The sequence below is a fragment of the Siniperca chuatsi genome, linkage group LG19 (genome assembly GCF_020085105.1).
Source record: "Siniperca chuatsi isolate FFG_IHB_CAS linkage group LG19, ASM2008510v1, whole genome shotgun sequence".
NCBI classification, from domain to species: Eukaryota; Metazoa; Chordata; class Actinopteri; order Centrarchiformes; family Sinipercidae; genus Siniperca; species Siniperca chuatsi.
The window spans coordinates 19,644,884-19,663,339 of NC_058060.1; positions in this window are offsets into that span (position 1 = coordinate 19,644,884).

Sequence of the window (18,456 nt, forward strand, 5' to 3'; positions counted from 1 at the left end):
CTATTTACAGGATGTCAGAGACAATAGAGCTTAATTAAAAAGAACACAGTTATCAACCTCATTAATGCCGCGAATTTAGGCAAGTCAACTCAGGCATCTCATTTAATTAACTAGCCTTTACAAAGCCGCTTAGCACTGCTGAAAAGTGAATCTCTGTTTTTTTTTTTCTGTTTTTTCCACTTTCCCCCTCCATGTACAAAAATCACACACAACATAAGCACCATGCACTGTTTCTGGTTCTTTGCTCCATCTCAAGGTTACACAAACCTATATTTGTTGACTGTGCTGGTGATCATCATTCTTTCACTTTTCAACTTTTGGCTGAAAAACATAAAGGTAAAGCATGACAGTCACTTCATTTAAATAGCCTAAATTAGCTAATTTTGCTGTGTTACCTATTTTGGAGTTATCAAGTGAAATCACATACAAACAAATGGTGTATAGCTGTTTTTAAATTAGCTGAATCATTTGTATTAGTGTTAAGTAGAGAGTAATAGATTTTATTTTGATGTAATTGTCAGCAATGGTGGCTTTGCAGCCATATGTCACAGGGTTGTTGACGCTTCTGTAGTTCTTATCACTTAGTGGGGGATATCGTGGCTGTCAGAAATTCCCAGTATCTCCAAGTAATTTACAAGTTAGAGGTTAATGTGAACGTTTTTTTCTGACTTGGTTGCTTGTAGTTGCCTTCTGAATGTTGTGACGTGCATGTATCGTTAGGCCAGTGGTGTGTTGAGTTAATGCTAACATCAGAATGCTAATATGCTCAAAATGACAGTGCTAACATGTTGATATTTAGCAGGTACAATGTTTATCATGTTCACCATCTTAAGTTTAGTGTGTTAAATGCATTTGCCAGCTAGCAATAAACACAAAGCGCAGCTGAGACTGAATGTCAGTAGTTTTGCAGGTCTAAACTAAAGTATTCATTCATTGTCTCTGAACCATGAATGTCTGTACAAAATTTTGTGCCAATCCATTGAGTACATGTGGAGATATGTTTCAGCATTAAGTGAAAACTTGGCCCTGATGGTGGCACTACAGGAAACATTAAGGGATCACCAAAGTCAGTAGGATTCATAGTACAGATTTAGAAGGCTATCCATGGGCACCATGGATATCTGTACTAAATTCCATGGCAATCCAACCAATAGATGTTGAGATATTTCAGTCTGGTCCAAAGTGGTGGACTGACCAACAGACAGACTGACATTGCCATCCGTAGAGCCATGCAGCTAGCATGACTAAAAATGTATTTAAACAGGTAATTAAAATCTGTCCAAAATAGAATTTTGACCTGATGATAGTGCCAGATTAAAAGACAGGGGATCACCAAAGATGTTAGGATTCATCCTGCAGGCACATGAATGGGAGAGTCAGGAGACCAGGAATGTCTATACAAGATTTCAGGGATATCTGTCAAATATTTGTTGAGCTATTTCAAAGTGGTGAACCAACTGACTAACATCCCCAGAGCCATGCTACTGGCATGGCTAAACAAAATAAAAGCATCAATTATTTTATTATGTTTGATTTGCTTTTCTTATTAGAGTTTTGACACCACGAGTCAGTGTGTTGACATTTTGAAGAGAGCACTCAACTGTTAGCTATCAACCTTGACCTTTAAACCATCCAGGTGCAGCATACAGCAGAGTGAAGCTCAACACTCTGAGCAGGACAGTGTGTCTCTTAGCTCTGGTATTGTCTGCCACCGCACCCCTGTATTGAAAACCGATGTAGTGCCCACTGATGAATGAAGTTTTAAGCTTTAGAGTACACCATCTTTAGTGTGCAGTTTGTGATTGAGAGAGGATTTACAATTAATGGTACAGCAAACTGGATCAATTGCAATTAGGTGTCTGTAACACACTGTGGCTGATAAGCATTCCCACCATCGATCAACGTGCCAACACGGCGGTCTCGTGAACCTGAGGCGCTCTCCGTGTCTTCTTGCAGCAAACGTAATTGACCCCACAGGGTCAATGAACAAAGCTCGGGATTTGTCATGGCTCCGGGATGATCCCACAGGTGAGGGGAAAATAGCAGGCTTTGCATTTGCAGTCATACTTATTTTTATGCAAATGCTCAATAATCTACAAACACACTGACACAGTTGGGGCAATATGGTGGCATCATGCTGTATGCTAATGCTAAGCATGAAGACTGTGGGATGTTTTGAATTCTTCTGCATTCTCAGCACTGCTCAGCAATCCAAAGATTAGCTTATGGAGTAGATTCTCAAAACAGAGCTGGAAATGTCAAGTCTGGTCTTTTGACATTTTGGACTTTTTCACTCACGGTCTCACGGCCTTGGCCACAATTGGACATTGAATGATATAACATACATACAGTAACAATAGGTATTTTTTTCTGTTTGGTTTATTTCCCCTGCAGCACTGCAAACAGTTCAAGGGATTTTCAGCTGTCTAAACCTGTGTATGTACTCAGCCTAATACCTCTGTGCTTTGATCAGTCTGTTGCTGTGCATTGATTAGTTGGATGTTCTGAAGTACTGCAGTGACTGTATTTGCAAATACAGTAGATCTACATGTTGTGTTTTGTTTTTACAAAAAGTCCAGCAAAATGCCATTTTCGACCACGTTTTGTCCAACAGTTTCCATCAAATAAACTAAATGCTAAAGCAAAAACTTCAGATAAATAGATATACATTGAGGAGATAATAAACTTTAAAATGTGTCCCCAAGATTAAAAAAGTACAAGAAAATGTTGCTTAAAATTAAAATTTTGTGATTTTGAGGAAGCAACATCAAACCAATACAGAGAGGAGAATTAGAGAAAAGCAGTATGCCAGTATATTTTCAATATCTGATGCACATGGACAAGCTAAACCTGTCAACCCTGTTGTACTTAAACTGTGTAGAAAATAATAAAAACATTTTTTTGTAACATTGTATTTAAATTCAATTAAAAAGTTATATGAATGTATGCATGAAAAGCTTTGTCATTTGCCTCACCACAGTGCTAGCTACATCATCATTTTTATGCTAATCATCAATCCTCACTGTCTTCTGTAACATGGTGGGCACTAATGTAGAGTAGCCTTTACTCAAACATAATCACGGTTTTTATAATTAATTAAGAAGATTGTTTTAAAATTCATTTGATGCAAAAGACTGCATAATTTCAATCCATACAGTTTTCAATGGCGACAATCACAGCAGCAGAGACAGACCAGTGCCCAGAGGGACACTGACCTTGTCATAAGGCAGCAGCATTTAGAGAGAAATGGAGGCAGGATAGATTAAGATGGAAAAAAAGAGCATTCAAGAACTGACTGAAAGAGAGCAGAGGCTGAAGTGAAGGAAGATAGAGAGCAGCTTGGCAGAAGTGTAGGCTGAAGCCACAGAAGCCAAATGTCACCATATGTCAAAATGTATCCATTTTATATATATATGTGTGTGTGTTATAACACCGCAACACATCTTTGGGAGGAGGTTGGGGTGGATGGCAGCTTCAACAAAGTGTGTTTACTTTGACACGATCATCACTGTTTGCATCCGATCAAAAGTCAAGGTTGTTTTCTATTAACAATGACCACAATCTTTACTTAACCTTAACCAGTGGTGGACTGTAACTAAGTACATTTACTTAAGTACAAATTCAAGTTACTTGTGCTTTACTTGAGTATTTCCATTTTATGCAACTTTATACTTCTACTTCACTACATCTCAGAGGCAAACATTGTACTTTTTACTCCACTACATTTGTCTGACAGTGTTAGTTACTAGTTACTTTTCAGATTACAATTGTTCATACCCTTCCTGTCCAAGTGTTCCTTTATGGGTTAAGAAAATTCTCCTACTTCTTAAGATAAATAAACTATAAATAAAAAAATCTTGGATCAGCTGGAAAACGCATCGCCACAAAGCTGAAAACAGGGCTGTTTTTCTGAGCTCATGAAAACTTGACTTTTTAGAGATATGTGGTTCTCACAGTACAGAAACGCTACAAACATATGATGATCTTATAGAATATAACACATTGCTGTAGATTAAACTACCCAACAGTATATAAAGAAGTTAAAATTAGCACAACCTTTATGTCATCTGATACTGTATATAATGACCAACCACATCAAATCTCCACACAGGTATCAAAATCAAACAAGTATGATACAATACAGCCAACTACAGCAGGGCACAGTATACTCTGCAGAGTGATCTACTATAAACAATGATTAAAGTTACCCATCACATTCAGTTGAGCACAATCATTTCTGAGTACAATTAAGACATCAAATATGAGGGGTTACATTAAAAACCAGTCTATAACAACATACACATGCATGAGCATTGTAAATACCAACAAAAATAGTCCAGGCTGCCTACAAGGGATCCAGTACTCTTCAGCACCCATCATATACAATAGGCTACATTGCTAACAGTCAATAATACAGTTAATTGAGAATAGCCCTTTCCTGATCTTTGAGTTAAAGTTAGTGAAGTTTATGCTACTGCGCTGCCACTCTTCGATGGTGATGAAAAGAATAGCATGCATACCGGTATCTTTATTAGAGTTAATAAGTGATGAATCACCCTCATGCATGAATCATACATCAATAGCCTAATTTTACGCATGATCCATGATTATGAAGATACAGAAAAATAGAAATGCATGGCAAAAACAGCGTATTGTCAATATTTTAGAGACCCCCCCAAAATTTCACATATTGTGAAATTTGTGTGTGTGTTTTCAGGGGAGCTCATGTCTTATTAAGGTGAGCCAAGCTCACCTGTAGTTTGCACCCTGCATTTTCCTGCATATTGAGTACTTTTACTTTATATACTTAGTATATATAGTAAATTTAGCTGATAATACTTACATACTTTTACTTAAGTAAGGTTTTGAATGCAGGACTTTTACTTGTAGCGGAGTATTTTCACAGTGTGGCACTGATACTTTAGTACTTTAGTAAAGGATACGAATACTTCTTCCACCACTGACCTTAACCAAGTAGTTTTTGTACCAAAACCTAACCAAACCTTGACTATAATTGTGGCAGATCAGAAATCAGTCATATGAATGAACGGTCACATGTGCTTTGGCAGTCACTGACAAATGATAGAGTCCTGCTGATAGGGGTGCAGGAGAAGAAAATGCGCAAAGGCAATGCCAAACCACCTATCATTTAGTTTGTAGGACTTGTTGGACAATGTACAGCTTGGACTGATGAAAATTGAGACACATCTGACAACATAGAGCTGAGTCTAATAAAGATGTAAGAATAGCAAAGTTGTTTTTTGCTAGTATGGTTATAGATTCACTCAAATGTTTAAATTTGGGAAATAATCTGCACTACATTTTGCTTATTTGGTCTTGGTTTGCACAGAAATTAGCTTACACTGGTCATGAATTTGTTGTAGTCCCTTTTATGCCAAGCCTTGACTAAACAAGATCTGTCCTTAAGAAATGATGTGGATTGGGCGAAGCTGGACTGCAGCCTCACATTTCAGGAAAAAGATCCATGTAAAGCTCACACGCTATAAACTTTATTCTGTGGACAGGGGACAGGTTGATACATTTGTGTTGAAGGCTTCCCAGCTCAGCTAAACTGTGAGCTCACTAACCTTAACCTTGAATTGCTCTCGTGGATTAATATGGGCAGGGCATTCAGAATGCAGATTTATGATTTTGAGATGTTTGGTAGCAGCTATGCACCTTAAAATGTTTCTTATGTACTTAAAATGGTTGTGTAGCATTAAGAGACTCTTTGTACAAGCAAGCATTTGCTGATAAACAAATTAATAAAATACAGAATAATAATTCAATTTTATTAATAAAACATTCAAATAAAGGTTTAAATGATACATAAAATTAAGAAAAATAACCATGAACAGATTTAAACACAGTGTTAAAGTGTTAAACTTCAGTAAAGTTCAGCGTTGCAAAGGAAAGAAGAATGCAATGAAACAAAAATACATAAAAGCCAAAGCCTTGACATCATTACATGCATTAACCTATTTTATCATATCTTACCTACAATATAATACCAAACATTTGTCTCCAAGAATTCAGCATGCACATATTGTTAAGTAAATAATTGATTGTGTGTGTTAAAACAACAACCCACAATATGCAGCTAACTATCAACCTGTGCATAAATATATGGGCTAAAACATTATGCTTGCATTTTCTATCATCCTCCCTCATTATACTTGTATTATTCAGACAAATCTGCTTTAAATTCTTGTTTGTAATGCAATACGTCATATACACCCCCCCTCAAAAAAAAAAGCATAATTACAGAGCTAGAGGCCAAACCAGCTACCAAAATGCATTGCAATATCCTGTGACTGATATTTAATCAGAGGTCAACTGTAGCATCAAAAGCACAGTGATAGCAGTGACATGTCTGGGTTATAATATCACCATGTATTAAAATTAATTAGCTCTAATTGGTTAGTTCTGATATCTGATCCTGTGCAAATTGAATATTTGTTTGATTTGAATAAATGGCAGTCAGTCAGAGAACATCTAATCTAAATCCGTGTTTTCTCTTGGTTACAAAGCCCTTAATACCCCTCTAATGCAATATGCATACTGTAGCAATACACAGCTTAAAACCAGCTTCTCTGGGAAAGAGAACTCCAGCATAGAGCATCGAACAGTAGAGCACTTGGGGAGAATGCTGAACTATATTCACTTGTTCCTGGAGCTAAATACAGAGAAACAAAGCAAAACAACAATCTTAGAGCCAGTCAGCCATCAATATAGGCCTACTTTAGTTTTAAAGGAAAATCTCACTGTTACTGCCCCTGTCTGTTTGTTTAAGTGCCAAGAGGATTACACAGCTAACACGAGAATCATCATTTCCTTTCTACTGTATTAAAAGAAACAGTATGATTCAGTCTAAGAGGGTTAATACCTTGAGTGTTAGCAGGAACAGCTCTGTGTATGTAAACATAGTCTTATTCTACGTGAGGTTCAACAGATTGCTGCCTATATGGTTTAATTGGATGGTTTTGAATCTGTTAACAACACTGTGTTACTTATGCTCTGAACTAATGTATATTAATCAACATTATACCATCAAATGGTATCAACAAATTTCAGCTGTGGTGACACCATTTTAATTAAATTTACTGACAATTTTGTCAATTGACCGTTCGCTAACCCCTTGTTACTGTTGCTATGCCTGTCAAGCTTGCTGTTCTCGCACAGCACATACACAGTTTACAGTGATAACAGCGGCAGATTTACCACCCAAAATTATTGGTTATTTTTGAAACAATGGTTCTCCTGTTTCACACAGAAGTAAACAAAAGCAGGCTTTCATTTCTAGCTGACAACTATCATTTTTATTCTGCTAGCATGATGCTAACATGTAGCTAGCATATTTTATCAGCTGTAGCTAGCTAGTGTGAGCTAAAGTGAACACTAAAATAGTTGGTTAAAAACTCTCAAGTTGATTTTTTAATGTTTTCAGCTAATTCGTTTTAAAACGAGAAACCTGTAAAAGGGTCTTAAATGTGCACTTGATGGCATCCTCATCAGTTGATGATCCATATAAAAAGACATGGAAATAAAGAGATCATCATTGCTCTTGTATTACAAGGAAGAGCTTACACAATTGTAAAGCAAAGGAAGCAATTACAATTTTCTGATTCAAACATTATAAGGTGAATAGAAAACATTGCCAAAGATGTAAGTGACCAATTACGTACTGATCTGTCTGCTTACTTCCACTCCTTGACCAATTGAGAGGTGAGGACTTTCTACATGCACTTCTGGCATTTTTGGATGGAAAAAACTCGGTTGGTCAAGTCTTGCAAGTCTTGGATGGTGCCCCAAGCATGCGAGGCAAAGAGAAGGCTTGTTTGTCTCATGAAAAAAAGAGAAGAAATGCCCAACTTTTCAGTTTTGATGGCATCATACATCAGGAGGTATGGTATTAAAAGGGTTGTGCATGTGGTGAATTTCATTGTCTTCAGAGCACTAAACCACAGACAGTTCTGGCAGTTAATTAAAGACTATGTGAATTAGTGATGTATAGCGAGGTGAGATGGGACCCACACTGTACAGCTATCCCTTCTAACTGAAAAGATGCTTGAGCAACATGCTGAATGCAATCAGACTTTCCTGAACAAAATAACTGGTAAACACAAGCCAGAGTTGGTAGACCCACACTGGATCATACAGCTATCCCTTCTAACTGCTGAGGTTTTGGAAAGACCTGAGGGTAGAATTTGAAGAGATTCACTGTGAAAAGCTTCCAAGCAACATGTTGAATGCAATCAGAGCATTCCAGAACAAAAATAACTGCTCTACCTCTATATGCTGCCTGAAATAGAGAGTTGCATTCTTTGACTTCTCAAAAACTTAGAGCAGCTGTCACCTGGACAAATGACTTTCCACTATGCAGCAGAATCATCCTGCACACTTGAATAGACAAACTTTGCTGAGGCATTTTGCTCAAGAAAGCCTGTTTTTAATTAGGATTGTTTTGGGTAGAATTTGAATCCAGATTCAGTGATGTGAAAGAGCACAAGGAGATTTTCAACTTTATTGAACAGGTATTTTTCTAATGTACCACCACTCCTGACCATTTAAAAAGCAATGTGTGGAAAGTTTTTGGATTTCCATCAACAATTTCATCAACATTCCGCAGAATATGCAAGGTCCAAATGAAATATCACTCGACAATGAGCAACCTGAGGTCACACCTCATAACAAAGCAAGCTAGTCAATCTAGAGTCCAAGGAACTGCAGCTAAAGCAAGCAAGAATTTTCTTTTTTGCCTCCCCTCCTCATCACGGGGCTTACCAGCTGCCCACCAAAAGGCGATTAAAAACAAATTTTTAAAAAAAGTTGACAAATTAACGTTATTCATTTTGTGCCTAAACTTGATTATTACTTAACAAGAAAGCTAATTACCTGCTGGTAATTCCAAATGTTTATTGGTAATGTTGGAATGTCCTGTACTGGACAGACCGTATAACAACCACATGTTGATAGTGGCATTATCAATGCACAAGTATGTGTATACAGTGCACAGGTAATAAATATTAATAATATGCTAAATTTGAGAATTAGAAATTCAAATATAATTCAAATATTAAAAATAATAAGGAATGAAATTCGAATGGGATTATAGAACAAGATTGGCAGTCCTAAGATACACTTTTATTACAGCCCCATGCACTCTGCGTGAACAGTTGAGAAATCTAAAGCTTGACAGACTGCTGTGCCTAGAAAAGGTTGTTAAGCTAACTGTCGATAAATTGTCCATTTGCATCAATTTATATGATTGTTTTTTATACTGACAACTTTAAAATACACTTCTATGTCTAATTTTATAGCTATTTGATGGCGCATTATGTACTAGACATGCAGTCTGTACATCAGCATTGCTTACTGCTATTAGTTTTCCACTTGAAGGATGTTAGCCCTTCATTCAATGGAAACTGCCTGTATTTGTTATTGTTCCGTGTCATCTTTGGATTGCATACATCAAGTGAGACATGATGTATGCTTCTCTTGTCAACATGAAATAACCAGAGGCAGTGCAACTATTGCAATTATTCAATTTATTCTGATGATACTGATGTTCCCACACTTTTATTCTTTGTAATCTATGATGCAATAGTTACACAAGGTGCATCAATAAAACATTACACAAATGTAAAAGTCAACAAGCTGTGTGACATATGAATATGCTGATGAGCTGATTTAAATTTTTTAAATGGTTTGAAACTTTACTAAAGATGCTCTCTTTCTCCAACCAGATACATCATAGACTGACACAATTAGGTAAATTAAATTCGAGGTGGCACTTGGCAACCCCTAAGAGACTGGCTCTACTCCAGTCTTAACTTGTAGAGAGAGACTGAGAAGTAGACAGGTTCAACTCAGCTGATTATGAAACACAGACCAAAGAGGCCATGCTCAGATCAAAAAGAAAGTTAGAAGGGGTAGAGATTTGCAAAGTCAATCCCCACCACCCTGTTAGCTTCAGATACACTGCTTGATAAGGTCTTTGGATCGATACGCTGATGGACACAGTGACAGAGGCAGGGTGGTTATGTACTCCCAGCCACCAGGATTTTTTCATGTGTTGTGATGTTGGAGGATTGGCTCATCATGTTGGACCTTGACTGACCCATGAACATCTCCAGCAAATAGTGTTTCCTGGAACTCCCATAACAGCCAAAATAACGATGTATCTAGTGTGTACTTCTTATAATCAGGATTTCACAGTGGTGGAAAATAACGCAGTTTTGAAGTACTTTAAAATTTCAACTCTGTGCTATTCATACTCTATGAATACTCTTGTGTGTTTTTGTTCTGGGGCTGTTTCTTATGGTTTGGCCTTGGCCCCTTAGTTCCAATTAAAAGCTTAATGCTCCAGCATACAATGATATTTTATACAATTGTTTGCTTCCACCTTTGTGCCAACAGTTTTTCTATTTCAACATGACAATACCCCTGTGTACAAATCCAATGCCTGCACAAAGCACTGACCTCAACACCTTTGGGATGAATTGGAACGCACCTGCTAGCCGCGACCTCACTTATTCTCTTGTGACTGAATGTGAGCAAATCCCTGCAGCCAGGTTCCAAAATCTTGCAGAAGGCCTCCTAGAGGAGTGGGGCCTGTTATAGCAGCATATTAATGTCCATGGCTGTCACAATCTGCTTCTAGGTCCCTCCCTCCAGTCACATTCCTACTTCTCCAAACCTGTTCATGGCCATTTTCAACCTTCCCTTGGACTTTTTCATCTGTCTCACTCCTACATCCAGCCCCTCCCTCCTGCCCTGCAGTTACCTGACTTAAATTAGACAGGAAGCATGAAAGACATAATGCCCGTTGCTCTGTTTCTGCTGGATGTGTGAGTTAACAGATGTTTGCTAACATGCAAGACAAAAGAACATGATAAGCTGATGGAGTACCTGACCTTCCCCTCCCACTTTCTCACCTGTTTCCCCTCATCAGCTCTGCAGTATTTAACCAGCTCATTCCCTGCCAGATTGTTGGAGTTGCCATATACCCCATGCTTTTGCTGTCAAGCCTGCCTGCCTGCCTACCCACCCGCCCGCCCTTTTCACTGTCCCATGGATTTAATACAACTTCTCTTTGGACTTGCTACCCATGCCTGTGAGGTTTTGTATTTTTCCAACTTTTGATCCTTAAATATATTCTACTGATCATACTTCTGGTCTAAAGTAGGATTTTTACATTATGATAATCGTACTTTTACTTGAATGAGTACTCCAGCTGAAGCTAAGATATCCTGACTTTTTGTCCTTAGTACAGGTAAAGCTCCAAAAAACTTGATAGTATCCCAGCCAGGTACTGTAAAGCCTATGTCTTTCAAAATCCAAACCCCCAGTTTGTAACACAGGCTGCATGATATAAATTTGTGTTCTGTTTATTTGTAAATTGATTTTTTGACATGTAAAATTGGTGGCCCATTAGGTAAAAGATTTTAATACTTTTTCCACTACTGAGATACTTTTTTCACACTGATAAGTAGAGAGTTCCCTTATCCTAAGAAACTACATACTATATTTTCTTTAGCACCTTTTGAAATGCATACATAACATCAAGCAGTCTTTACAAAAACACATTAAATCACAAAGGTTTCCTCTCTTCACCTTCCTGAACTGAAACCATATTGCTGTGGAAAATGTATTGAGCTGAACTGCAGGAGATGTGCTCCCAAATGTTGTTTTCCTCGCCAACCTAATGGAGATTCTGCTGTTACTGACACTTGGCCGTCAAGAAAATAAAGTTCCCCTCCTTCTTCCCCCTTGCAGACTCCCTCTGTTCTTATCAGTGGGAGGGAGATTGAAAGTTTCAATTGGCTTTATCGTATCAATTGTCCAGACTGACATTCAGTGTTAGGCCTGACAGCATTGTCATGGCAAAGGAAAAATTCCCTCTAAACAAACTTGTAGAGCACTCTAAACAAAGATACAATGTCAAAGCTTTGGATGTGATGAGACAATAAGTGTGAATATCGTGTATAATGCAGTAATGTGAGGGAGGTTATTTAATATAATCTAATTATTATTAATAAATAAGAGTATGGCTTTAACATGCCTGTCCATTTAGCCTATCCATCTATCTGTCTTATTGCTAATCCTTTTCAGGGTTGCAGGGGGTTGGTGTCTATCCCAGCATGCATTTTGCAACAGTCAAAGTACACCATGGACAGGTTGCCAGTCTATCAAAGGGATAACACGCAGACAACTCAGGTTCACTCCCACAAGAGTTAATGACGCTCACGCACTGTGTTTTACGGCACCTGGCAAACTGGTGTTTTGGGTCACAGAATCTGATGGGTCACAGATTTTTTAAACAACACAGCGAGCTGAAGCATCAGACCAGTCTTGGGAAATATCTGTGAGTGAATGATGATCACATGAAATCATTAACAAAGGGTAAAATGAGCCAACAGCACCTGTGAACTTTTTTTGGTGCTGTAAATTGGATTCAAAATTGTGAACTATGACTGTGAACTAGTTCCTTTTAATTTGTGTGAACTGAACTTTGAGCTAGCTTGTGAAGTGTGAACTTGCATAACACTGATCGGCACAACGACAGTGTAAACATGCTGATGTTTAGCAGGTGTAATGTTCACCATGATCACTATCTGAGTTTAGCGGTTTAGCATGCTAGCATTTGCTAAGTAGTACTAAAGACAAAATACAGCTGAGGCTGATGGGAATGCCTTTTGTTTTGCTATTTGGTCATAAACCAGTGTAAGTATTACACAAATCAAAATGTTGACCTGATGATGTTGCTAGATTAAAAGTCAAGGGATCACAAAAGTTATTAAAATTCTAATGTACTAATGTTGCTAAACATGAGTGTTTTATCTTGTTGCCTTTTGTGAGGTGTTGCATGGCTACTCTTTCCACAACAATATCTCATCACTCTAGCTTAGAGTGCTCCACTGTGTAGTTTTGGACTCCATTTCACATTTATCTACAGTTCTAACTGATGAAGTGAAAAGCGTTAGCAAGAGCTGCTCTTCTCACCACTTGTTACCTTGTGTCAAGTTGTCCCTTGACTTAGCCTCCAACAATATATTTCAGAAAAGATTATTCAAATTCAATCCACCACATAGTGTAATGTGCAGTATGGAGGATCAAGAGATATTGCTTGTATTTTAATAGCTTGTTCTGTCAGAAACACATCTCAATGGAAACACATACAGTGATTGGTTTTAAAAATACCTCCTAGAATTAATTTCGTTTTTTATTTAGGTTTTGCTTATTTTTCACTTGTTTTAAGTTGGTGATATAACACTACCATAGTGGATCTAAGTATATTTTCAGCAACCTAAATTGTTAGTTTTTGTGTTTTTTTAAATAGTAAATGTGTTACGAGTGCTAATTTCTAATTTGGTTTAACTTTTTTGGCTGTGAACATTTGTCAGATTGCATCACTTGAATTAACTCTGTTCAGTATTTATTTAGTGAACAATTTACCACATTGTCAAAATGGAAGCAATATCCTATGTGTAGGTATTAGAGGTGTAAAGATTAAACAACAGTGTTTCGATTTAATTTCCGTCCTTTCAGAAGAAATGCAGTGCATCATAAAATCTGACATTCTGCCCATGATTCACTTAGATTCAGTTAAATTTGAAATGATTTATTTCAATGCTTACAAAGTATAGCAGCTCTAAAAATGTAAAGCAACAACAAATGCCTGAGGGATAACTGATTTGTGATGGAAAGATTAGTGGGGCTTCAAACAGAGAAACAGATTCAAGTGTTTCCCCAATGATAACATTTTACAGGTGCAGATTTGCAGCTTTCATAATGTCAGAACTACAACTCAAATTACTTACATTCATATAGAACAAAATACTTTTAAGGGAAAATGCAATGCTGTGTGGATTCATTTTGTATTTTTTCTTTTGATCTTCTGCTTTAAGGTTCTAAGTATCTCCAAAATATTCAGTGCCAACCTTTCTCAGTTGGTTTTTCCTGTTACATCTGTGCATGACAACAGAAGTATGGCTATGGTTAAGTGTCAACCACTAAAACCAGGTGGTCCTGTTTATATCTGCAAAATCAGGAAGAAATTATACTCTGGACAAATCCAGCTGTTGGAACTAAAAAGAAGCATGCCAAAAATAGGTGCATGCCTAAAATAGATTAAAAAAAACTAAATGAGACAGCAAAATGCAGCCATTTGACACTAGGCCACATAATGGCCTTTGAAAGACTTCTTCTTTCTTGCACTACATAAATGTTTTGGTAGAGATTGCTTTTGGTAGTTTCAGAGCATAAAACACAGACTATCATTTTTAACAGTTTTGGGGACTTCACCATTTTCCTAAAAACTGGGGTGGAACCAACTGAGTGACAGTGCAGCCTTCCAGCCAGAGAGAAACACACAAGTGTCCAATAAATCCCCCCAAACTATTATGAAATATTAGCTAATCTTTTTTACAATACAGAATGACATGGATGGGGATTTTTTTTAACAGATGCATTACTGCTGAAGTGCCTTGGGGGCAGAGATTAGCTACTGTGCCCATGCAAGACTGCAGGACTGAATGAATAATGCCATGAGCTGAGTATTACTGTGACTGGCTACTATGAGGACTGATTCTGCTGCAATCTGAATGTCAATATTTAAGCTTATACTGTATATCCCTAGAACTGACATTTGTTCACCCCGCAGATATTTTGCAGCTTATAAAAATAATGTCACAATCTGTAGTAATTTGTAAACTCATCTATTATTTATCATAGATAAGCCAGAGTGATAAACCTCTCGGTGTACCAACATATCTTCACATTATTTGTGCTAATATTGTTTTTGAATGTACACTGTGTAATGAAATGCTGTCTTTTCAGGCTGTGTAAAATGGCACGATGGTTGGAGGAGCAACTGGAATGTCACCTACTCAACCTTCAAGATTAGGTGCAAAAATCAGGGTGGCAAAAGTTAACAAGACATGCTGTTTTTACCACTTGTCAACTAGTGTCAAGATGCCCTTTGGCAAGCACTTTAACTTCCAGTATCCTCAGATGAGCTGCTTGTGGCTGTAATAAGCGATTTGGCTTAGTAATGTCCTTTAAAATACATTTTTGCTAAGACATCAGTGTATATGGTGTTTGTTTTGACTTGTGTGCTTAATTGGTCAAATTGTAATTACCAAACAGAAGAAATGTAAGTTCTATTTATTTTTCTGCTGTGATAGCGCCACCAGAGACGTATATTTTTTTTCTGACTGACACCACTTTGGTTCCAATGGCCACACACTTAACCAGCATGGGGGTCGATACCGTTAGCCGAATAGCTAGTACCATCTGTAAATTGAGCACTCCCTACATTAGCCTACTATCTGACTCTTACTTCATGTTTATTCAAATCATGCAGTAGTGTACAGAGTGCTAAGGTTACATGACTACCCGTTGCTGCGTCAGGACATTCTAAACGTAGGATTGAGTTACCAAGAAGGTCTTACATCCAAACAGAATAATAAAATATCTGTGTTGCCACGTTAGCATCTTCATATTTTACTGGTTTTCATGGTGGGCAAAATGGTGATAATAAGAACTGATGTTGTACTAATGTTGCTAAACATGAGTGTTTTATCTTGTTGCCTTTTGTGAGATGTTAAATGACTACCTGTTGCTGAGTCCACAACTGGACCCATGAAAGATAGACTGCTAATGCTAGCTGGACCCCCTCCTTAGTATAATTTGAGATGAACACAGCACAGAGTGCGTGAGCTGGCGATAAATCAGCAGATGTTGAATTAACTTGAGCGAAAAGTAACATGTAGTGGGAATCAGTGCTAATGTTAGCAAGCGAGGCCAATAGCTTCAACTTCTGAGTGGAAATTAGGTAGCCTATCGCTAGGTTCCACTTTCCGAGAGGAATGCAAATTTAACAGCATGATGCGTCCTCCTGAATGTTGAATGTTGTAAAGGACAGATGTCAGTACATAACTAAAAGTATGTGTACCTGTCGAAAAAAGGGGGAAAAAATGTCTTGTATCAACATTAGTTGGGCCTTACAGAAGTTGACAGCGTGTCTCCTAGCAACTGCAGGTCTCAGATGTCAGTCAACTGTTACCGTGGAAAACGCCCACACAGAGGCTGTTTCCACAAATGGAAAAGTCTGCACAATAGCTGCAGTATCATTATAGTTCATATTGTTGTATGTTGTGTAGTTATTGTGTATTTATGTAGGTACTGTTGCCATGCTGTACTGTGATTGTATAAAAATGTACTAACTGTCAAATCTTCTTGCACAACATGTTATCCATTTTCCTGGAAATTAATCTCAGAAAAAATGCACTCTTATAGAAAGACCTTGACGCACCCTTCTTAACTGCTCCGCCCAATGATTGCTGCATTGTGGAACAGCTGTCTACCAGCAAAACCAGCACAAATCACTCATTAATCACCTGTTTGTCTTAAATACTGCAGCACAGAGGTGGCCAAAAAGGTGCCAGCAATGTTATGCTTTCATTAGCAGCTTACAGTGATGATTACCTGTAGGGCGTTTGAAGGTGATATTCGAGTTTTACAGAATTCAGAGATTATTAACTCTAACCTGTGTAAAAAAAAAAAAGAAAAGAAAAAAAGAAGCTGTGCAGGAGTAGAAGCAGCTTGCAGCTTCATGATAGATACATTTTTTGGTAAGATACGGAGATAAGGAGCCTCTGCTGTGTGACAGAGATGAGATCACAAAGGAGCTGAGATGTTGACATCGTCCCTGTTGTCCTTATATAACGCGTTCCTGTTTCAGGTCTTAGACTTACCACTTTTGTTCATGTCCCCAGAGGTGGCTGCTTTCCCACCAACTCAAGGTAGAGGACATTGTCGGGACACGGCAGCTTATACATGTTAATGTTCCCTTTTTCCTATTCCACTCCTGTTAGATTGATGGCTCAGCAGTGGTTCTCATTGATCAATCAGACACAATCTGCGTCTCAAATGAACCCAGGCCAGGGGGATTGTGCATTCTTCCAGGGGAACCACATCCCTAAGGGTATGACAGTGTGGTGCACTGGATCGATTGTTTTCAACTTATTTGTGTAAATACTTTGTAACCTTGCCAATTTATCATCTGCATTTCTTTGCCACTGAGTGAGAAAACTACAATAGATCTCATCCAGCCTGCTGACATGGGCTCCGGTTTGTAATTTTAATCTTTACGGTCAAGTCTAGAGAAGGATCACAGGAATGATGAGAATTAATTATGCATTTCATCAGCATGATGGATACTGCACGTTCAACTCAAAACTATATTTCCCCTGGGAACAGAGAGGAGTCTGCTGGTTCCTCAGTGACTCCTTTGAGAAATGCTGTCAGTTCTCACTCTCAAGATGAAACTTCGTTGACATAAAATAGAAAAACAGTGCTATGACTTTCTTACCACAGTGGCTAGTATAGATGGCTTTATTTTAGGCTACCAGTTTTAATTCTTTTAACTTTATTTCTGAGAAAATGTTTTGTCAGTCAGTTGGGCCTGGCCAACGGCTCTAAATACTACAACACCCATGATCCTCGGCTGCCGTTGCTGTGGGAAAGAAACAGGAATCGGAGCTGCAGCAACGCCTTGCTGCAACAACACTGTAATCTTCTTCTTAGCAGAACATGTAACAGAATATATTTTTAAACCGAAATGCACCTTGGTATTTGTAGTTACCTTCTCATCTTATGTTTTTACGTCCACAGGCTTGTACCTTTGACTTTTTATCAAAGAAGCACATATTTTCTAACACAGTTGTCTATCTTTTGTACCGATGATTCAATCTGAAGAGTTTTATGTCCATCCAAGCCGTAGAAGTGCTTGAAACTTTATATAATGTGATTTTGAATGGTGCTTAAACTGCTGAGGAAATGTTTGAGGCGACAAACAGCCAACCAGTCCGAAACAAGTATTTTCCATGGTTGAAGTGGTATTTTGACGTCATTGTGGTGCTAATTTGAACACTTTTAAAAACTAAAATATTTGAGGTTACCCGTATATGTTTTGTATATACATAAAAATGTATCTGTAAAGTAACAAGTAACTACAGCTGGCAGATAAATATAGTATAGGTATAAAGTTGCACAAGTTAAGTACCTCAAAACTGTATTTAAAGACATTACTTGATCAAATGCTTTTAATTACTTCCCACCTTGAGCTATATATTTTATGAACAGAACCACTTTAAATGTTTATGTGAACTAAACATTGCTGTCTGGTTCCAGGAGATTTCCCTTGCTGCCCAGAGTGCAGAGTTAGTGCTCATTTGTGGCAGATTACTGGAGGATCTGGGAGACCTGAGCTGTCTCACAAGTGATCGTCCAGCAGCTGGTCGACAGTTGGCTGTCGGCCATCAGTCAGCTGTCTGAGCTGTTGGTTCATTACAACAACTACTACAAAAATCTGGATGAACAGTGATGTATGAAGTTTGCTTTAGTTGAGAATTTCCTGAGAAAGTGACCAGGATTTATGTAAGACTTTAC